Below are 24636 nucleotides of genomic sequence, written 5' to 3'. Positions count from 1 at the left end.
GGTCCCATATGTTTGTGTCCAAACCCAGTTTAATTTACCCAAACCAGACAAGATAAAAAGAAGATGGCAATACAAGGGTGGGCAAAAGTAGGTTTACAGTTATAATACAAATAAATCATATAATTGATAAATAGTAATATAAACATAAACTCTGTTTTGTGTACTCACAACTGTAAACCTACTTGCCCACCACTGTAAGTGTTGCTAAAGTTCACATCTGTGAAGATATAAATATAAGGAATGCTAAAAATACTGAAGCAGTATGTAATTAGATAATTTTTAAAATTAATTTTACTTAAGACACTAGAGTAAAAGTCAAGTTCTTACTGGGTACCAATAATTTTATATCCTATATAACAAGTCAGGAGATAAATGTAAAGTTATAGAATAATATACTGTGAGCAAACTGTTATGGGTTGAATTATTCCCCTTGAAACCCATCTGTTGAAATCTTAACTCCCAGTGCCTGAGAATGTGACTTTATTTGGACAAAGAGTCTTTGCAGAGGTAATTAACTTAGAATGAAGTCCTTGGGGTGGGCCCTAATCCAATATGATGATGTCCTTATAGAAAGGAGAAATTTGGAGACAGACATGTGTATAGAGAAAACCATGTGAAACCATGTGGACATTATCCATATGAACATGAAGACAGCCATCTACAAACTAAGGAGAGAGGCCTGGAACAGATTCACGTCTCATGGCCCTCAGAAGGAACCAACCCTGCCAACACCTTCATTTCAGACTTCTGGCCTCCAGAATTGTGAGAAACTAAATTCCCTTTGTTTAAGCCCTCCAGTTTGCGGCACTTTGTTATGGCAACCCTAACAAATACACAAACGTATTTCTGCATTGTGGTAATTTATATTTGGAGCTTTGGGAGATAGGGAGCTAAAAGCTGAGCGCTTTCAAAACTCTTGAAATACTAGCTCAATTGTTATTAGGAGAAGAAAATTACACAAAAAGTGTAATTCCTGATGCTTAGGAATTACTATGTGTTTAAAAAATTAACTTCCATGATAATCATTTCACAATATATACACATATCAAATCACTATATTGTACACCTTAAACATACAAAATGTTATATATCGATTATATCTCAAAAAAGGGAGATGAAAATTAAATTCCAGCTTTATGTTCCCAAGCTAATACCTAGAAATCAGCTAACAACCACAGTGGAGAAAAAAATTGTTCATTAGCTACCTAATAGGAAACAGTCAATGTAACCATACACTTACTTACATGTTGACCCAGAATCCTAATATTGACTTGGGACTGCATGCTTACTTAAAAATAAAAGTGAATTTAATCAAATCAGTTTATAGAAAATACAGGGAATAAAAGAACAAATTAAGTAACACCACATGGAAACAGAATCACAATGTGAGTATTCTATAAGACAAATGGCCTTGTTTCCTCAATTAATAAGTGGCATGGAACAAAAATAGTAGAGAAGGCTGTTTTAAATAAAACAGACCTAAGAGATCATGATTGGAACATGTATGAGTCAGTAAGAAAGGTATTTTTTTTATCTTCACCCTAGGATATTTTTTTCATTTCTTTTAGAGAAGAAGGGAGAGAGAGAAATATTGATGCAAAAGAGAATCATCAATTGGTTCCTCCTCTATGGGACTGGACTGAGATCAGTGCCCAGACCAGGATCAGTGCCCGGACCATGGATCTTATGTGTCCAGACCAAGGTTTGCACACACCCATGCCCAGACCAGGGATGGAACCTGCAACCAAGGTATGTCCCCTGACCAGGAATCAAATTTGCAACCTTTGGGTTCAGGACAATGCTCTCACCAACTGAGCCACATTGGCAGGGTGTAAAGAAGGCATTTTTGAGAATCAGAAAATACTTAACATGGACTGGTTATTAGATGACATTAAGAAATTACTTTTGTTAGATGTAATGATGGCATTGTGATTATGTAAGAAAAAAATTCCTCAGAAATTCATACTGTGTTGGTAAAAAAGATATTATGGGTTTACTTTAAAGCACTCTCCTCCAATTACTATGTTGAATAGAAGGGGTGAAAGCAGACATCCTTGTCTTACTCCTGATCTTAGTGGGAAAGCTTTTGTTTTTGCCCATGAAGTATGGTGTTGGCTGTCAGTGTCTCATATATGGCCTTCATTATGTTGAGGTATGCTCCTTCTCCTCCCACTTTGCTGAGTGTTTTTATAATAAATGGGTGCTGTACCTTATCATATGCTTTTCCTGCATCTGTTGAAATGACCTCATGGTTTTCATCTCATTTTGTTTATGTGACATATTACATATATTGATTTAAGAATATTGTACCATCCTTGCATCCCTGGGATGAATCCCACTTGATTATGGTGTATAATCTTTTTAATGTATTGCTGAATATGGTTTGTCAATATTTTGTTCAGGATTGTAGCATCTATGTTCATCAGCAATATTGGCCTGTAGCTTTCTTTGTTGTGTCTTGACCTGGTTTTGGAATTAGGAAAATACTAACCTAAAATGAGTTTGGGAGTCTTCTGTTATTCTTAAAACTTTTGGAATAGTTTGAGAAGGATAGGGGTTAGCTCTTCCCTAAATATTTTCTGAAATTCTCCTATGGAGCCTTCCAGCCCAGGGCTTTTGTATACCACACGTTTTTTTATTACTGCTTCAATTTCATTAGCAGTTATTGGTCTATTCAGACTTTCTGCTTCTTCCTGATACAGTTTTGGAAGATTTTTTTTCTAGAAATTTGTCCATTTCACTTAGGTTTTCAGATTTCTTGGCACATAGTTGTTCATAGTAATTTCTGATAATCCTTTTTTTTATTTCTGTGGTATTGGTTGTAATTTCTCCTATTTCCTTTCTTATTTTATTTATTTGGGTCCTCTCTTTTTTTCTTAGGTGTGTCTGGTTAAAGGCTTGTTGATTTTATCTTTTCAAAGGACCAGCTCCTGGATTTATTGATCCTTTGAATTGTTCTTTTAGTCTCTATGTCCTTTAATTCTGCTCTGATCTTGATTATTTCCTTCCTTCTACTCACTCTGGGCTTTGTTTGTTGTTGTTCCTCTAGTTCTTGTAGATGTAGGATTAGGTTGTTTATTTGCAATTTTTCTATCTTTTTCAGGTAGGCCTGTATTGCTATATACTTCCCTATCAGGACTGCCTTCACTGTGTCCCATAGGTTTTGGGCTATTGTGTGTTCATTTTCATCTGTTTACAGAAAAAAATTTTTGATTTATTCTTTTAAACCATTTTTGACCCATTCATTGTTAAATAATATGCAATTAGTTCTCCATGAATTTGAATGTTTTGGGGTTTCTTCCTTGAGGTTGGTTTCTAGTTTTAAGCCATTGTGATCTGAGAAAATGCTTGATATGATTTCAATTTTTTTGAATTTGTTGAGACTTGTTTTGTGTCCTACCATGTGGTCTATCTTTGAAAATGTCCCATGTGCATTTGAAAAGAATGTACATTTTCCTTCTTTGTGATGAAAGGTTCTATCTATATAAGTTAAGTCCATTTGATCTAGAGCAGGGGTGTAAAACTCATTTTCACTGGGGGCCACATCAGCCTCACAGTTGCCTTCAAAGGGCTGAATGTAATTTCAACTCATTAACAGTTAAGGAGTAGTTACATTTATACAGTCCTAAAATTATTTTGGCCTTTTGAAGGCAACCACAAGGTTGATGTGGCCCCCAGTGAAAATGAGTTTGACACCCCTGATCTAGAGTGTTGTTCAATGCCACCATATTTATATTGATTCTTTATTTGGAAGATCTGCCCTTTGTTGACAGTGGGATGTTAAACTCCCCTAGTATAAGTGTGTTGCTGTCTATATCTTTCTTGAAGTTCTTCAAATTTTTCCTTACGTATTTGTTGCTCCTTTGTTGGGTGCATATGTTTACAATGGTTATATCTTCTTGATGGATTCTTCCCTTAAGTATTATGAAGTGTCATTCTCTATTTCTTTTTATTGCCTTTGTCTTGAAATCTATTTTTTTCTAATATAAGTATTGCTACCCCAGTGATCAGACAAGAAAAGGAAATAAAAGGCATCCAAATTGAAAAGGAGGAAGTAAAACTGTCATTGTTTGCAGATCACATGATACTGTACATAGAAGACCCTATAGACTACACAAAAAAATTACTCAGCCTAATAAGTGAAATTAGCAAAACAGAGGGATAGAAGTCAATATTCAGAAACAAAAGGTATTTTTGCATACCAACACTGAAATATCAGAAGCAGAAATTAGGGAAAAATCCCATTTATTATAGCAACAAGAAAAATAAAATACCTAGGAATAAATTGAATTAAGGAGGTAAAAGACCTGTTCTCAGAAAACTACAGAACACTGAAGAAAGAAATTAAGGGAGACACAAATTAGTAGAAGTATATACAGTGTTCATGGACCGGAAGAATTAACATGATCACTATGTCCATACTACCCAAAGTAATCTATAGATTCAATACAATCCCTCTTAAAATAGCAATGAGAACCCAGCTGGTGTGGCTCAGTGGATTGAATGCTAGACTGTGAACCAAATGTTCGACAGTTCAGTTCCTAATCAGGGCATATGCATGGGTTGAAGGCCAGGTCAGATCCCCAGTAGAGGGAACATGAGTGGCAACCACACATTGATGTTTTTCTCCCTCTCTTTTCCCCTCCTTTCCCCTTTGTCTAAAATAAATAAATAAAATCTTTAAAAAAAACCCAATGATATATTTTACAGATTTAGACCAAATATTTCAAAAATGTATATAGAACTATAAATGACCCCAAGTAGCTCAGCAATTTTGAGAAAGAAGAACAAAGTAGGAGGGATCACAATACCTGATATAAAACTATATTACAAGGCCATGGTAATCAAAACAATCTAGTACTGGCATAAGAACAGACACATATATCAGTGGAACAGAATAGAGAGCCCAAAGATAAATTGTGTCTCCATGGTCAATAAATATTTGACAAAGGGGGCAGGAGCATAAAATGGAGTAAAAATAGCCTCTTCAACAAATAGTGTTGGGAGATCTGGACAGCTACATGCAAAAAAATGAACTAGACCACCAAATTACACCATGCACCAAAATAAACTCAAGATAGATAAAACACTTAAATACAAGTTATAACACCATAGAGGTCCTAGAGAAAAACATAGGTTGAAAATTTTCAGATATCCCACACAGCAATATTTTTGCTGATATATCTCCTAGTGCAAGGGAAATAAAAAAAGAATAAACAAATGGGACTACATCAAATTAAAAAGCTTCTGCATAGCTAACGAAAACATCAGCAAAATGAAAAGGGAACCAAGTGTATGGGAAAACATATTTTCCAGTTATATCTCAGACAAGACTTCGATCTCCAAAATATATAAAGAACTCACATGACTCCACTCCGGAAAGACAAACAACCCAATTAAAAAATGGGCAAAGGACCTAAACAGACACTTCTCCAAGGAGGACATACAGAGGGCCCAGGGACATATGAAAGGATGCTCAGCATCACTAGCCATCTGAGAAACACAAATTAAAACCACAATGAGATACTACTTCACACTGGTCAGAATGTCCATCATAAATCAACAAACAACAAATGCTGGAGAGGTTGTGGAGAAAAGGGAACCGTAGTGCATTATTGATGGGAATGCAGACTGGTGCAGTCACTGTGGAAAACAGTATGGAATTTCTTTGGCAAACAAAAAAATAGAATTGCCTTTTGATCCGGCAACTCCACTGCTGGGATTATACCCCAAGAACCCTGAAATAATAAAATCTTTAATAAAATTAGAAAACAGGGGACCAGAGAACTTAAGCAACTTGTTCAAGGTCATACAGCTATAATTGCTAGAACTGGGATTCAAACACAGATAATCAAGGCTCATTTAACCTATTTCTCACACTTGGACATTAATATTGTTGCCATATTTTTTGCTTAATCTTCTAAATAATGCTGGGGTAACCTTTAAGCTAATCTTTGCATACATTCTTTTTTAAATTACTGTTCAAATACAGTTTTCTGTCTTTTACTCCCATCCCAGCCCACCCCCCCCAGTGCTCCCCACTTCCCTCCCATTTCCACCCCCCTTAGTTGTTGTCCATGTGACCTTTATACTAGTTCCTGTAAATCCTCCCCTTTTCCCCTGAAATTCCCTCCCCTCTTCCCCCTTATCACTGTCCACCTGTTCTCTATTTCAGTGTATTCGGTTATATCCTTAATGAATTCTTTAGGATAAATTCATAGAGTTGAAGTTCTGGGTCACCAGGCTGTTGACACACATTGCCAAACTGCCCTCCAGAAAGCTTATTCAAATTTACTTTCACACAATGTATTAGAATATCGATTTCATTGCAACTCTCCAATATTAGATATTATTGCTAATTTTAAAATATTTGTATCCCCATTCTTAAGGCATACTGTAAAGATAGTCTATTTTCCAAAGGGAGCAGAAACTGTTGTGATTTATCCACTTTTGGAATAATTTCCTCGAATGCCCTCCTTTATTAGCACTAAACACGGAGATGTTGTGCCATGGCCCATACCAAATCCGAAAAAGTTAGGTTTTCCTTAAAAAAAAAATGAAATACACACACACACCTTTGAACAAGTAGAACTTTAATACATTTAACTCATGTTACTCATGTTCATATCATCACCATTCAAATGCCCAGAAATGTGAAACATTAAGGTTTATAAGATGTATACTCTAATTGAAAAAACATACTAACACGATCATGTATATATATGCATACATATATACACACATATACATATATACTCAATATACAGAAAGTATGGTCCTTTAGCTCTATTACAATGACATGAGAGACTTCCGTCAAGATGGAGGTATAGGTGGAGATGCCGTGCTTTCTCCCACAGACAAGTTTAGAGACAACAAAATCTTAGCAACAGAAAACATAGCCAGAACACAGAAAATTGAACTTTTCCAAAGTCTGATAACAACAAATTCTTCAGCCTGTCCAGTAAGAGGGGTGAAGCCAGTAGCTGGCAGAGCGGGGTTGAACAGGAAAACTCTGTCAGAGGGACTCAGGCACACGGATCCGAGGCCTGGGGTTGCAACGGGTGGACCAAGTGAACGACCCAGTGAGTGACCAGTGTACCCAGCGAGGGTGCAGGGTGGCGGGTTGACTGTGGTCCTGCATTTGTGCGCAGATAGACCAGCGAGGGAATGGGCAGTGAGACGGGACCCAGCAGGCCCCAGCAGTGAGAGGCAGCAGAGGAGGCCACCATTTCCCTGCTCTGACCCCACCCCCACATACAGCATCACAACTCAGCGACCTCAGCAGCCCTGCCCTGGTGAACACCAAAGGCTCCACTCCTCACCCAGTGGTGGGAAATCGCAGAGGGGGCCGCCATTTCCCTGCTCTGACCCTGCCCCCAAATATAGTGTCACAACCCAGCGACCTGGGCGGCCCTGCCCTGGTAAACACCTAAGGCTCCACTCCTCATACTTAACAGGCGCGAACAGATCAAAAATGGCTCAAGAAGATCTCAAAGCCCCAGAGCCCATAAATCTAAGTGACAAAGAAATAGCCAAACTTTCAGATGCACAGTTCAAAACACTGGTGATCAGGATGCTCACAGAACTGGTTGATTTTAGTCACAAATTAGAGGAACATATGAAGGCTAAAGTAATTGAAATGAAGAGAATTGCACAGGAAACCAATAGTGATGAAGAGGAAACTGGGACTCAAATCAAGGGAGTGAACCAGAAGGAAGAAAATAATGGCCAAACAGGAAAATATGAAGAAACAAGAATTCAAAAAAATGAGAAGAGACTTAGGAACCTCCAGGACATCTTTAAACACTCCAACATCTGAATTATAGGGGTACCAGAAGGGGGGAAGGAACTGCCAGCAGTGGAAAACATATCTGAACAAATAATAAAGGAGAATTTCCCCAATCTGGCAAAGGAAACAGACTTCCAGGAAATCCAGGAAGCTCAGAGAGTCCCAAAGAAGTTGGACCCAAGAAGGAACACACCAAGGCACATCATCATTACATTAGCCAAATTAAAAGGAAGGAGAGAATCCTAGAAGCAGCAAGAGATAAGGGGACAGTCACCTACAAAGGAGTTCCCATCAGACTGTCAGCGGATTTTTCAAAAGAGACCCTACAGTCAATAAGGGGCTGGAAAGAGGTATTCCAAGTCATGAAATCCAAAGACCTACAACCAAGATTGCTCTATCCAGCAAAACTTTCATTTAGAATGGAAGGACAGATAAAGTGCTTCTCAGATAAGATCAAATTCAAGGAGTTCATCATCACCAAGCCCTTATTATATGAAATATTAAAGGGACTTACCTAAGAAAAAGAAGATAAAAAAGATGAACCGTGAAAAGACAGCAAACTCACAGTTACTAACAACTACACCTAAAACAAAAGCAAACTAAAAGGACAGCTAGATCAGGAGTGAACCATAAAAATGAAGATCTCATGGAGGGTTAGCAATAGGGGAATGGGAGAAGGAGAAGGGGGGAGAAGGTATAGAAAATAAGTAGCATAGACAGTAGGTAGAAAATAGATGGGGGGAGGGCAAGAATAGTAGGGGAAATGTGGAATCTAAAGAACTTGAGACACGTCATAAATTAAAGGGGGGAACGGTGGGGGCGGGGTGTGCAGGGTAGAGGGGAATGAAGGGGGGAATAGAACAACTGTAATGGCATAATCAATAAAATAAAAAAAATAGATTTATAATACAAAAAAAACAATGACATGAGTAAGTGAAGAGATAGGAAATTCATTTAATGAACAATTCTAATTTTTCCCAATATAACATTAGTTCATTTGTTGTTTGAATGAAAAGGGGGCTCTGAAATTAATCTGACTAGTTCAGTGACTGAAAATAATCTCACAGGGTGATGTAATCAGAAATTCCTAACTGGGAAGGTCCTGGTGGGTAGTCCTGTTCCAGGCCTGTAACAGGTTTATCTTTGCTTTAAGAAAGCCCTGTTTATTGTTCTTGTGCATCTAGGTTAAAACATCTTTGAAATGCCAAGAGTAATCCTCTTTTCCAGAACCCTCAGAGGTGTAAGCACCCTCAAGGGAGTACATAATCTTGTTTAATCTTCCTTCTTTCCCTCCTTAACTCTACATATATAAAAATAACTGCAAAACTGTCATGTGCCTCAGCATTTGAGATCTTGCTTCCCCACACATCATCAATTTGGTTCAAATAAAGTCTTTTTAAATTCTCTACAGGTTTAGCCCTGGCTGGTGTAGCTCAGTGGATTGAGCGTGGGCCTGCCAGCCAGACAATCACAGTTTGATCCCAGCCAGGGCACATACTGGGGTTGCAGGCAGGTTCCCTGCAGGCCAGTTCCCAGCAGGGGATGCATGAAAGGCAACCATACATTGATGTTTCTCTCCCTCTCTCCTTCCCTTCCCCTCTAAAGATAAATAAATTAAATCTTTAAAAAAATAAAATAAAATTCTCTACAGGTTTAGATGTTTCTTATATTGACAGTGGGAAAAATAATTGCATATCATTCTACAAAGAGAAAAATGTTCAGTTCTAAGATTAGGAGGCAATATTTTAAAATGGGTTCAAATTTATAACATTTCACTAAAATATGTTCTATATGTTCCATCACATTTAAAAAGTCATTAGAGAAGTCTATGAACAATTAATTGCATGTCAACAAATTAGATAATCTAGATCAGTGATTTTCAACTGGGGTGCCCCAAGACTGAAACCAGTGTACCACAAGAATTTTTAGCCCTGGCTGGTATAGCTCAGTGGATTGAGCGCGGGCCTGCAAAATGGAGTTTTGTGGTTCGATTCCCAGTCAGGGCACATGCCTGGGTTGCAGGCCAGTTCCCAGCAGGGGACACATGAGAGGCAACCATACATTGCTATTTCTCTCCGTATCTCCTTCCCTTCCCCTCTAAAGATAAATAAATAAAGTCTTTTAAAAAGATGAAAAAAAGAATTTTTTAAACATGCAGTACCTGACTATTTATTCAGTGTCACTGACCTCTTTTCCCTTATATTGTCAAATAAAAAAATGACAACAGCCAACACAATAGCCATCCAGTATGAATGAATAAAAATTATGCCTATTTTTTCAGATGAACAATAAATATATTTTTGGTGTGCCACAGAATTTTAGTAAATAGTTTATGTGTGCCATGAGATGAAAAAAGTTGAAAATCACTGATCTAGCTGAAATGGGACAAATTCATTAAAAACACACAATTTACCAAATTGACTCAAGAAGAAAGAAAATCTCCACCTTGAATTTATTTTGGTGTATGGTGTAAGTCTGTGCTCAAGTTTCATTTTTTTTTTTGCACGTAGCTGTCCAGTTCTCCCAACACCATTTGTTGAAGAGGCTATCTTTACTCCATTTTATGTTACTGCCCCCTTTGTCGAATATTAATTGACTGTAGAGAGTTGGGTTGATTTCTGGGCTCTCTGTTCTGTTCCATTGGTCTATGTGCGTGTTTTTATGCCAGTACCAGGCTGTTTTGATTACAGTGGCCTTGTAATACAGTTTGATATCAGGTATTGTGACCCCCCCTACTTTGTTCTTCTTTCTCAAAAGAGCAGCTGCTATTCAGGCTCATTTATGGTTCCATATAAATTTTCGAAGTGTTTGTTCTATGTCTGTGAAATACGGCATTGGTACTTTAATAGGTATTGCATTGAATCTGTATATTGCTTTGGGTAGTATGGACATTTTGATGATGTTAATTCTTCCAATCCATGAACGAGGTATATGTTTCCATTTGTTTGTGTCTTCCTTGATTTTGTTCTTCAGGGCTGTGTAGTTTTCTGCATACAGGTCTTTTACCTCCTTAGCTAGGTTTATTCCCAGATATTTTATTTTTCTTTTTGCTATATCGAATGGGATTTTTTTCTTTATTTCTGCTTCTTCTGATTCACTGTTGGTATACAAAAATGCCTTTGATTTCTGGATATTGACTTTGTAACCAGCTGTTTTGCCAAACTCATTAATTAGTTTGAGCAGTTTTTGGGTAGATGAATGGATCAAAAAATTGTGGTACATATACACAATGGAATTCTATGCTGCAGAGAGAAAGAAGGAGCTACTACCTTTTGCAACAACATGGATGGAACTGGAAAGCATTATGCTGAGTGAAATAGGCCAGGTGCTGAAAGACAAATACCATATGATCTCACCTTTAACAGGAAGCTAAACAACAAAACAAACAAGCAAGCAGAAAAAAAAACAAAGACACTGAAATGGAGAACAAGAAGATAGTGACTAGAGGGGAGAAGGAAAGGAAGTTAAGGGGAAAAAGGGGGAGGGATTTGGAGGAACAAATAGGAAGGACACAGGGAGGAGAACTAAGGGGGGTGGAAATGGGAGGGAGGTGGGGAGCAAGGGCGGGGGAGCCTGGGATGGGAAAAATAGACAAAAAACTGTACTTGAAAAAATAACAAAATAAAATTAATTATAAAAATTTTTTAAATTTTCGAGAGAAGAAAAAAAAAAAGAAGAAAGAAAATCTCAACAGACCTGTAACAAGTACTGTAAAAACCCAAATCTACTGTATGTCACCAAATATAATGTTTACTTTTTTGCCCAATTTTTTGAGGAAAAAATAAGAATGCACATTTTATATGGATAATACTAATTCTGTATCTATATAAATGCTTTTAATTCAAAAGAAGTAAATAATTTAAATAAAATTAATGCTTATATATTTAATGTGTAACTCTAGAGGGCAATAATGGTATGCAAAATAATACCTTGGAACACAATAATGCAGGGGTGTCCAGCTTGTGGCCTCCAGGCTGCATTTGGTCCAGGATGGCTATAAATGAGGCCCAACACAAAATTGTAAATTTAAAATTTTTTTTGCTCATCAGTGTTCATTAGTGTTTGTGTATTTAATGTGTGGCCCAGACACCAAAAGTTTGGACACCCCTGCCAGTTTTGTTTCTAAATATAAATAATAAAAATTGAATTAAAAAATTAAAATGAAAGTTTTTTTCCTTGAAAGTTTGAGGCAAAAATGTGGATGTGCACTATACATGGGAGCACATTATACATGGCAAAATACAGTATTTCCAAAACCTCCCAACAGAGAAAGTCTAGGATCAGATGACTTCACTGGTGAATTCTAGCAAAGATATAACGAAGAATAAACACCAATCCTCCTCAAACTCTTCCTAAAATAGGAGAAGAGGGACATTTCCTAACAAGTACTAAGAGATCAGCATTACCCAGACACAAAAGCCAGGAAAGTTACCACAAGAAAAGAAAAGTACAAACCAATATCCCTTATAAATAAATATACATGGAAAAATCCTCAACAAACCAAATCCAATAGTACAGCAGTGCCCACCTCTTTTGGCACCAGGGACCAGATTTGTGGAAGATGGTGGGGCAAGGGGGACAGAAGGTAGAGCTTTCCTTGCAGCCCAGTTCCTAACAGGCTACAGACTGGTAAGGGTCCCCAGTCCCAGGGTTTGGGATTCCTGCAATAGTACATTAAAAAGATGATACACCAGGACCAACAGGGATTTATCTCAGGAATGCAAAGGTGGTTCACCACAGGAAAATCAATGTAATACATTATATTAACAGAATGGAGGGGGAGAAATACATGATGATCTCAACAGATACAGAAAAATTATTTGACACAATTTGACATCCTTTCATGATAAAAATACACAGCAAGTAGTGAATGAAAAAATTACATTCTTTTTATTGCTAAAAAGGAACTTCCCCAACATGATGAAGGGTATTTGCCAAAACCTACATCTAACATCATATTCAATGATGAAAGGCTGAAACCTTTACACTGATGATCAGGAACATGTGTACTTTTTGGTTGGTTCACAGGCCCGCACTCAGTCCACTGAGCTACACCCGCCAGGGTTTATGTGTGCTTTTTGAAACAAGAGGGGTGGTGTTGAACAACACTATGAATGTATTAAATGCCCTGAATTGTGTACTTTAAAATAATTAACTGTATGTTATATGAATTTCAATTCAATAAAAAGATTCCTATAGTGAATCATTTACTCATGTTGGCTTACTAATCCACTAGCATTTTCCCTATATTTACAGGATAATTAGTAGATAAGAGTTATAATTTAGAGATGGCCTTATAACACCATGAAAAACAAATTTTATTTTTAATTCAAGATAAATTTGAGGTAAAATTCAAACTAAAAGCCTGAAAACTATTCTTAGGAGACTGCAAGTTTTCTTGTCAAAATTAGAATTTTCTTTAAAGAATTCGAAGCCAGATGGTCTTATATATAAAAAAAATCTCAATGTTAAGTCCAGATGAGATTTAAAACTTAATTCTGCTGCAGTTCCAGCAAAGCAATCATAACTGTAGTCAACATGTTTATCTGTCCTCCAATAATGTTTAGAGCAGTGTTTCTCAAAGTGGAAACTTGTCAGAAATTCAAATTCTCAGACCTCACTGCAGACCTCCTAAATCAGGAACTCTGAGGTTGAGGGCCAGTAGTCTATTTTAACAAGACTTTCAGGTACACACTCAAGTTTGAGGACCTCTGGTTAAGGCTAAGAGAACAATCTTGGCCAGATAGACAGCTATAAGCATTTTCTTACCAGACAGTGTCATGTCATAAATGTTGTACTGCTTCTTCTAGTTCTTAATGTGCCAGCTTGGAACACCAGTAAATTATCACTAAAAGAAAAAGAAAACATTTGTCATTTAAAATCCATTATACATTACCCAAGAGTAAAAATAAGAAGAGAATCTTGGAAGCAGCAAGAGAAAAGAAGACAGTTACCTACAAAGGAGTTCCCATCAGACTGTCAGTGGATTTCTCAAAAGACCTTACAGGCAAGAAGGGGCTGGAAAGAAGTATCCCAAGTCATGAAATCCAAAGATCTACATCCAAGATTGTTCTATCTGCAAAACTCTCATTTAGAATGGAAGGACAGATAAAGTGCTTCTCAGACAAGGTCAAGTTAAAGGAGTTTGTCACCACCACGCCCTTATAATATGAAATGTTAAAGGGCTTTATATAAGAAAAAAAGCTAAAAATATGAACAGTTAAATGACAGCAAACTCACAGTCATTAATAACCACACCTAAAACAAAAACAAAAGCAAACTAAGCAAACAACTAGAACAGGAACAGAACCACAGAAATGGAGATCACATAGAGGGTTAGCAACAGGAGATTAGAAGGGTGAGAGAAGGGAAAAAGGTACAGAGAATAAGTGGCATAAATGATAGGTAGAAAATAGACAGGGGGAGGTTAAGAATAGTATAGGAAATGTAGAAGCCAAGGAATTTATATGTATGACACATGGACATAAACTAAAGGGAGCAGGATGTGGGTGGGAGGGGGTGGGCAGGGTGGAGGGAAATAAAGGAAGGAAATGGGACAACTGTGATAGCATAATCAATAAAATATATTTCCCTGACTGGTGGATTGAGCGCAGGCCTGTAAAGCAAAGGGTCGTGGTTCGATTCCCAGTCAGGGCATATGCCTGGATTGCGGGCCCAGTCCCCAGTGGGGGCGATATGAGAGGCAACCACACATTGATGTTTCTCTCCCTCTTTTTCTTCTTCCCTTCCCCTCTCTCTAAATAAATAAATAAATAAATAAATAAATAAATAAATAAAATATTTTAAAAATAAAATAAAATGTATTTAAAAAGAAATATCCATTGGATGAATAAACATAGTAATGAGCATCTTTATTTATTTATGAGTTTTGGGATAAATTTCTAGAAGATACATTGTTTGGGCAAAGGGTAGGCACATTTTTTTTAAAGATTTTATTTATTTATCTTTTTAGAGGGGAAGGGAAGGAGAGAGGGAGAGAAACATCAATGTATGGTTGCCTTTCATGCGTCCCCTGCTGGGAACTGGCCTGCAGGGAACCGGTCTGCAACCCCAGTATGTGCCCTGACTGGGAATCAAACCGCGATTGTCTGGTTCGCAGGCCGGTGCTCAATCCACTGAGCTACACCAGCCAGGTGGGTAGGCACATTTTAAGGCTATTTTTGTGAACTGTAAAAGGCTCTCCCAAAAGACTATTATTTTGTACCTGCATCAGTGGGAGAGTACCTGGTTCTTACAAAAGTTATTTCGGCTGAGCATTATTTATATTTATACACCTATTTGCCATTTTTCCTTCTCTTTTTTACTTTGTTTATTCAAATATTATATATTGAGCACTTATTAATAAAAACAAATAAAGCCCATTATATATATTTTTAAAGAAATAAAATTTCAAATACTTAAAACAACAATGCCATTAATCTAAATGGCTTCTTTGTGGAGAGAGCTGTGCAAATGTAGAAATTAAAACACACATATATGCACACACACATACCCAAAACCTTAGTTGGCTGAGCCTAAACAAGTGTCTACATAAGGTAAGGAATTCTCAAGCATGCCACTTTACCTCTAATCATGCTGCCAAGAATAAATATAATTTACTGTGGACCTGGAAATACATCATTTTCTGTTTAAACCTGTAACTGATTAAATTTATGATTGGAGTTGCAATGTGCCAGTACCAATTCCCTCTCAACTTCCAAATTTTCACAGGAACAGGGGGGATAACCAATAGCAGGGGTTGGTAGAACTGAGATTTTCACAAGTGTGTCTCCTTTGGCCTACTCAGTGTTTAGTTTTTTAAATTAGTTATGCACATTTCAAACACTGACAGATTTCACACAAATAATCAAGATTATAGATTGCTGGATTCTATTGCAAATTTGCAAGATGTTGCCATACAGGCCACATTTCCATGTGGCAACAGTGGATTGAAGCTGAGAATCTACTGCCCACTGAAGATGGTGCTTGTGTCCTCAGCTTTGATAGTGTCCACCCTGCTGGTTGTAACCCTATTGGTGATCCTGAAAAATTTGTCTATTCCCTCCTATTTCTTCTTTTTGTTACAACTTGTATTTTTCAAACAGTTTAAGACTCAAAGAAGTTATAAAAAGAAGATAAAAGTTTCCTGTGTACCTCTCATCCACCCTATTAAAAAATCATCTCTATCTTTCTTTTTTGCCCCCTAAATCTAATCATGTGCCAGGTCTCTTAGGTTTTACCTCTATGATCTCACTTATATCTATCTTATTCTTTTCAGTCTCCTGCCAAAAACCAATTCAAAGCCATTTTACTTTTCCACAGGCTCTGTAATACTCTAATTGGTCACCTCACCTCTGTTCTTTCCCTACCATCATCTCTTTAACAGACTACAAGATCACCTTCCTAAAGAACAGCTTGCTCTTCTGCTCACTTTCAGTGACTCTCTGCATCACCTGCCAAATTCGGTTACCTTTTTACTAAGACATTCAAAGCCTTCCATAATTTAGCTTGAGACTTTTGGATTTCATGGACCAATAAAATTTCATATAAAAATCTTGGTACAAACATATAGTTCCTACAATTTTATTTTTCCAAATAGGGCTATTTAAAAAAAATTCACCAGCTATCAGTACTATCATTTCATTTAAGAAACGACGTCTTCATAGTTAAAAAAAATAAGAATAGGACTAACAATATCAGGGTGAAATATAGCCCTGTACAGGAAAGGATGATTGGCAATTACATAACAGCATATTTAATTGTGCTGTACTTAATGTTTTAAAAACATGGATTGCTGTAAACGTCACCTGGGATCAGCAATAATCAGCAGATGAACATTTGGGAGCCAGTGATGCAGGCAGAGTTGATCAGCTATCTAGAATACACCAATGCTTTTCTGCCTGCAAGCCTGTTCCATATCCTTAGACTGCTTTCCAGTTCTCCAGACCCCTCTCTTCCAGTCTGTACCCTGTCAATCCATTAGGCTCCATCTCTCCAAGAACCTTTTCCTTGCCCCTCATCAGTTCTGCTGTAATTTCCCATTCCTTTCTTTGAATTTCTCTAGCACTGTCTTTCCTTCTGTAAGCACAGGTCTAACTCTATCATACATTTAAGTCCTTTGTGCATCTATTTTTCCTATTAAATTAAAAGCTGGTTGAGCCTTGAGATGCAATTTTGCAGCATGGTAATTTGCATATAACAGGCAGTAGCTCAATATTTTATGAATACACACACACACAAATTTTTACTTCCTTTCACCATCATGTTCCCTATAAGAACAGGAATATATTCTAGCAGTCACTTATAAGGAAGTTGGAGGAAACTAATGGGTTACATATTTCAACTATCTTTTCTGTATAGGAGGAAGTAATTCTTAAGGCTGGCAATTATAGTCTCCTCTAAATTTTTGTCTGCTAATTTTATTTAATAAGACTATAACTGAGAGAAATTGAGGCAGCATATACTCAATTGGTGCAAGTCACTGAATATGAATTTTTAAAATCTTAGGTGATATCTACAACTTAGTTAAGTGCTATACTACTTACAACTTGGAAAAAGTGAAGGTAATATAACTAGATAGATGCTAATGCTCCACATCAAATGATCAGTAAGCAGCTCTGTCTAAATCACAATATATTTATGTCAATTATATTCCCCAGTGATTCCTCATGGCCACTATTCTTCTCCCAGGTTTGTAAGAGTTTACTAAACCAGATGGTTGGCAAACTTTTTCTACAAAGAGCCAGATAGTAAGTACTTTGGGTTTTGTGGACTATACAATCTCTGTTGCAACTACTCAACTCTGCCACTGTAGTGGGAAAATGGCAATAAGTAAACATTTGGGCATGACTAAGTTCCAATAAAACTTTATTTACAAAACCAAGTGGCAGGGTGAACTTGGCCCAAGGGCAATAGGTTAACTTTCAAACAGAATTGATGCAGTGAAAATGTAAAAGCAGGAGTATTTAAAGCTAGAGGTATCATATTTGCCGTATAATGTGCACTTTTCTGCCCAAGGGAAAAATAAGGAAATAAGGATGCACATTATACATGGGCAGTACTAATTCTGTATCTATATAAATGTTTTTAATTATTTTACCTATGCTTATGCATTAAAAGTGTAACTCTAAAAAGCAGTAACAATATCCATATGCAAAACAATACCCTGGAATATGATAATCAGTTTTATACACAAATGAAAAATTGAATTAAAAAATTAAATGACCCTGGCTGGCATAGCTCAGTGGATTGAGCGCGGGCCTGCGAACCAGAGTATCGCGGTTTGATTCCCAGTCAGGGCACATGCCTGGGTTGCAGGCCAGTTCCCAGCAGGGGACTCATGAGAGGCAACCATACATTGATATTTCTCTCCCACTCTTTCTCCTTCCCTTCCCCTCTCTCAAAAAATAAATAAATAAAATATTTAAAAAAATAAAATAAAATAAAAAATTAAATGAAAGATTTTTTTCCTGAAAGTTTGGGCCAAAATGTGGATGTGGCAAAATATGGTATTTAAAGTGGGAATGTACTGCCAGAAATCCAAGAACTTAATCTCTAATTCTAATAAGAGCCAGAGAAGTAGAAGGAAAAAAAACTACCTTTCAATAAAGTTATTGACACTGTAGTGAACTTATCCAACTAGAGGACTAAAAAATATGAAGAACCAAGAGGTTCAAAACTTTTGACATTGGCATTTCTATTAGTACAAGGTGTACACAAAACACTACAGGGGTGTCTTAAAAACAGTAACATATGTATTAAAGAGTGGACATTTATAGAACAAGTTCTGCAAATGCTGGTGCAAGAGACACTGAGTCTTTATACACAGGAACTATCAAGTGAAATTGGAAAATTACCTGAAAGAAATTCAACAATATTTAGCAACTTGTGAAACAGGCATGGCAACAAGAATTAGAGGCCCAATTAAGGGAAGGTGGGAAAAGTAAGCAGTGTACATGTGCAACTAAAACGAACTGAGGTGAAAATGAATTCAAGTAAGTTTCAATGTAAGTCTACTCTAACCTTTTCTTCCTTCAGTGTAACTTCACTGACCACACCCTAAAGCTTGCCACAATGGCACAAAATATGCCCATAGACCACTGGACACGTTTCGTAACCTCAGACATGTAATATGTCATTCCTATCTCACTTCTAATGTTTCATAAACAGGAGGCTCTGGACTTGGTCCACTTTGTGGTTTCTTTACCTTTAACTCCTTCTAGATAAAGATGCAATTGCCAAACACCCTTCTATACAAATTTCACTTCATGCATCAGGATCTTAAGCTATGGAATTTGACACTCCAACTATGCTCTCATTATGATAAAAATAAAAAAATTCAAGTATTTTTCAGAACAAAGTATGAAGGGGATAACTAAGATCACTCTCTTTGTTTCCAGGACTTTGGGAGATGGAGAAAGGTCCTGCCCACACCTCCCAAGCCCTGCTCCAGCACTTACTATATTAAACAGAATCCACATGTTCCTTCAAGTATATATCCTCCATCATCTACTTGCAACATGTTTTTTTTTCATTTCATAAGACTTCCAGGAAAACCAACATTCTCCCCAAGTGCTTTCTTCTACTAGCAGAGTGGATCCATAAAAATTAATTTATTCACACAACAGGGTTAGAGTAAAATCCTAAATTTGTAGGATGTTCTTGTTCTCAGCACTACATGCAGAGCCCTCATCCTTTATTTTTCTATCTGCTTGTTAAAAATGGTACTCTGTTATATTTGATCAGTCTTAGTTTGCTTTTCATATTAGAACAATATATTCTCCCTTACCTCCCTGACCAGAAAGCTGCATTTGTTTAGGCTTAATCAGCTTAGATGTTGATTAGTAGTGAAAAAAAAAAAACACTAGCTTAGGAGTTAGGAGACACAGGTTCCTAGTACTGGTTCTATTACTATGTCATTTTGGAGATTTATAGACCTCAGTTTCCTCATATATTAAACGGAAGGTAGATCTGGTCTCTGAGTTCACATTTAACTGTTGTGATTTACAACTACCAATTAGTATGATGCCAGCAAAAGGTGAGGGGCAAAGTTAATAACATATGTAGTGAATAAATTTTGGACATTTTTGCAATATTGAGAACTTTATGACACTAAGATGTGAGATTTCACTTTAAAATTCTACTTTAAGACATAAGCTTGAGTAATGCCAGATCTTTGGATGTGCAGTTAACTATCAGTTAAAGCAGTTTCTAAATAATATTTTTCATTATCAGCCCTCTAAGGAGCCTTTTTATACATCCCTCCCCATTGCACTTCCTCAAAAATCCCCACGAAATTTCCATATGTATGTGTTTTTACACACACACACACACACACACACACACACACACAAAAGAACCAAGTTGGGGACAATATCAGCCACTGAGAATGCAAAATTTAGCACAGCAACTTTCTGTGGTCCTTAGATTTTTGGGATAGCTGGTCAACTAGATAGCTGGTATTCTAGATAGCTGGTCAACTCTGCCTACATCACTGCGATGCGAACTGATGAGCACTGAGCGATGAGCACTGATGAGCACTTTTGGTTCCAACAAAAACTAGGTATAAAAAAGGCCCAAGCTTATTTCCCTGACAACCATTTTAATCTGCTGAAGGTGAAGAGCAGAGGTGAAAAAGCAGCTGAGAGAATGATAAAAATTATAGTTATCACAGAAGTGGAGGCAATGATAGAGAGTGCTGTCTCTCAAAGGAGTGAATAAAAGATGAGGTGAAATTAGAAAAAGTTGTGCTCTATATCAACTGGTTGCTGCTTTCAGATGCTGGTGGACTTTTAGAAGAGGAAGTTCAGGTTCATATGTGTCGAGGTCATGGTGGATGTGCACTGGTGGGATCCGTGGACACCAGGAACAAAGGGGATAGTTGCAGAACCTCTATGAATAAATGGATGAGAATATTTTCAGAACTCACTTTCTCCAACTCTTGCCACCCACCCTTACTTTCCTCTGCTTGTCTCCTCCAGTATCTCAATTCTGCTCACCCAAGTTCACCGATCAAAGGGGCACTGTTGGATCTTCTCAGGATGTTGCCATCTGTGATGATCAAGCTCGGCATAATTTCTACATCTAATTCCATTTTCTCCTGTGTCATATCCATGTTGAGGAAGAAGCTTAGTTCTATGATGCCAAGGTTTTCTGTTTCCCGTTCGCACAGGGAGAAAGGGGAAGAAATAGAAGAGAGGAGGAAGCTATTAGATGAGAGAGGGGCTCATTTTTGCAGTCCTACGAACCCTTACACCAGAAGGACCTAAGAGGAGCAGGACTGGCTCCGAAACCGACTCCCTCCCCTCTCCCCCAAGCTGGGGCCCACTAACGCTGGGATCTTCCACTTCCAAGCCTATAACGAAAATGAGGAATTTCTCTTAATATGTGTGCAAATCCTTCTCTTTTATTTCTCTCAGCCAAATAAAAAACAGGTATGCCTTTGGGTCTAAAGCAAAGATTACAACCTGCAGTCTTAGTGCGTCATATGGGCACCGCCCCTCTGTGCCTGCTCTTGGTGTCTGGCCCGTCGGCCTTTGCTTACTACGCAAGCGATGAGCACTGTAGGTGGGGCCTTTGGCAGTCTGGCAAGGGGCGCAGGCACACTCAGGGAGCCACCACTTTTGTGTGTGCGTGTGTGCGTGTGTGCGTGTGCGTGTGTGTGTGTGTGTGTGTGTGTGTGTGTGTGTGTGAAGCTCGGTCCTTCTTTCTTTATAGTGCGGTTTCATCCTGGTCGTTCCTTTACTCCTCTGTTAACTCTGCAATGGTTTCGTTAACAATTTTCTCAGTTTTGGTTAACCCATTAACCCCTTTTGACTGAGGCCCACAAGCTTGTTAACGCCCATGACGAATTTTTCCATCCTGTGAACAGACACACTACATCTTTGTAATTAAAAAAAAATGAAGCCTTACAGGAAAAAAAGAAAAACCACTCCTAAGTGCTTAGAGGCCACGTGCTCCCAAAGGGTCCTGGTAAGGCGCTAACCCAAATGAATCAATTGCGCAGATAAATCATTATTTTCCGTTTAGTTTCATTACTTTTTTTAGCATATTCATACAGTGCTTATTTTGACACTGAGTAAAATATAACTCTTTAAAACTATTCATCTAATAAAAACATTTGAGTTAAAGTAAGGAGGCTTATTTTCTTAAATATCTGAGAATTTAGTATTCATCCAAATCAGTGTTTCCAGGCTGTCATGGCTCAAAATATTTTCATTTTAAGAACTGCTCATTTAGAATTTTGAGTACTGAAATCTTAACTCCATGACAACAATTTTATAAAACTAAAAATTTTAGGAATTATTTAGAAAACTGGCAGAGAGGACAAGTGCAACTGGTGACATAGGAGTTATTAATTGAAATAGTCATAACATGATATAGCACTTTACAGTTTAAAAAATGATTACACATACTTGTCTCAGTTGGTTCAATCATTAACACTGTTCAACTAATCAGTGGTAAACTTAAAATAATGGGATTATCTTGAAACAGTTCAAGACAAGTTGTGACATGAAAGATCATATTCATTCTTTATTCATTCTGAGAACAGAATAAGAAAAGATTAATTACATTAAGCAGAACTATACTACCTAAATCCCAGACAGGAGGACAATTTGGAGTCATTGTTCCTGATGTAAGAGGATCCTGAGGTTAACGATCGCTACCATTTTCTGAGCACTTACTCCCAAGCACTTTAAATATGTGATTGCATTTTGTGCTTACAATAAACTCTGAGGTAGGTACCATCACAATACCCATTTTTTAAAGGAGGAAACCAAAGCCGAGAGGGGTTACTCAAATTACAACTACTAAGTGGCAAAACTTAGATTCCTCTGCCCTTCTATTTAACTGTAAAGATGGGCAAGGGTGACTCTGGATGTTTCTCTGGTCACTCTGTACTCCTAAGCACTTGATAACTACTTATTAAATTCTTCCAGGAATAAATGCAGTAGTGAATAATCTGTTCTTTACAGCTATCTTGTAAAGTAAGTAGATAACTTCTATTTTACAGTTGATAAAATTCCAGAGAGAATAATGTCACATAATTAAGTAGCAGTAGAATCTTAGCTAGTACCAAGATTTCCTAAAAGCCAATGTTAAAGTTTCCAGAACACAGAAAGTTTATGAAAGATGACAACTAACTGTGAATAAAGTGAGGGTGCATGTGGGAGGCAGTAGTTAAATACAGAAGAAAGGGTCAGAAACTGTCTAAATAGCAGGAAAATATGAATTACACCAGAGAACAAGATCTCACCTCCACTTTACTGCTTGTTATACCTTTAAAAGAGTTCGTTAACATTCTTGGTAGGTAATGAAGTTTAATGAATATATTTTGAGTGAATAAACAAAATCTCATCTTGCCCAAGTATTACAGATACCTAAGTTTAGAAAATCTTAGTATCATAACACAAAGAAAATAGATACAATAGAACAAAGAAAGAGCAGCTAAAAGACTTTCTATAAAAAGGGTAGTAATATGAAATGACTAAATACATCAGTTGGCAGTAAGTTTCCACCTATTACCAAAGAGGAGGAATTCTCTTTAACTTAAGTGCAGTTTGTAGGAATGCAAAACCTGTAAAGATAAAGACAGGACTCATAATACATACACAGGTTGGAATGTCAAAAGGAACAAGTACTATAAAACCAAAAAATTCTGTATGCTATAGTGGCAAACATATCATTTAAAGAAATTATTTTTACTATTTCCCATTTCTACCCACTTATTATTATACCAACATAGCTGTGTTTCATGATCAGCTCTCACTTTTCAATAGTAACATGCCATGATCTCAGATCACTGGTTTGTTTAGATATACCTTGACACTTATGCTGTTCTTCTCTTTATGTCCCAGTCTCCTGCTATCTGCCCCACACCTCTTACTTATAAAAGTTGTCCCATGAATATGTTATAATTAGCTCTTCATTTTACCAGTTATCATGGTAACTTTTAAGCAACATGTTAACTCACAAGAGCAAGTAGACTCCAAGTGCAAAACTCCCAAAAGTTTACATGAAGAGTAAAAGAAACTAGGTAAGCAAGGGTAATATGAATCAAATCTGGAAATGATGGCCAAGATAGCATCCATCTTCTTATATATCTCTTTTTCTAATTGATTTTTATTTATTGATTTTGAGAGAGAGAGAGAAACATTGATTTGTCATTCCATTTATTTATGTATTCATTGGTTGACTCTTGTATATGCCCTGACTAGGGTTTGAACCTGCAAACTTGGCATATCGGGATGATGCTCTAACCAACTGAGCTATCCAGCCAGGGATATGAATCCTTGAGTTCCTCCTAACTGTTAAGCTCATGAAAATTAAGGATTCTACTAAATTGTTTGATTCCTCAGAGTTAGGGCCTGGGCATGCAGTCAAAAAATGATCTTTTAGCCCTGGCTGGTGTAGCTCAGTGCACTGAGTATGGGCCTGCAAACCAAAAGATCGCAGTTCAATTCCCAGTCAGGGCACATGCCTGGGTTGCAGGCCAGTTCCCAGCAGGGGCCAGTTCCCAGCATGGGATGCATGAGAAGCGACCATACATTGATATTTCTGTCCCTCTCTCCTTCCCTTCCCTTCTAAAGATAAATAAATTAATTAATTTAAAAAATGATTGTTTAGCTGTTATGGTGAACAGTAGAAGATAGCATAATTTTTTTTATTGGATTGGGTGGGGAAGTTGCTGAGACCTTGAGATAAAGAGATACATAAATTGGTTAAAAGTACAGTTTGCATTTCTCATCCAGCTGGCAGGAAAATATAGGCAATTTAAAGTAAACTTTCCAAAAGTGCTTTAAAAAATTCTCATATTAGAAAAAGTAAACAATGAGGAATAAAATGGT

At 37.2% G+C, this 24636-nt stretch overlaps 1 pseudogene; it reads right to left on the bottom strand.

The window, feature by feature from the left end:
* Positions 1–20897, bottom strand: part of LOC128626925 (PABIR family member 1-like) — a 32056-nt pseudogene extending 11159 nt beyond the window's left edge.
* Positions 20898–24636: the final 3739 nt, after the last annotated feature.

Source organism: Artibeus jamaicensis, unplaced genomic scaffold, assembly GCF_021234435.1.
Source record: "Artibeus jamaicensis isolate MK-2021 breed Jamaican fruit bat unplaced genomic scaffold, CSHL_Jam_final contig_240, whole genome shotgun sequence".
In the NCBI taxonomy this organism is placed as follows: domain Eukaryota; kingdom Metazoa; phylum Chordata; class Mammalia; order Chiroptera; family Phyllostomidae; genus Artibeus; species Artibeus jamaicensis.
Note: the sequence above shows the minus strand (reverse complement) of the source record. Positions and strands in the feature narration are given on the sequence as shown.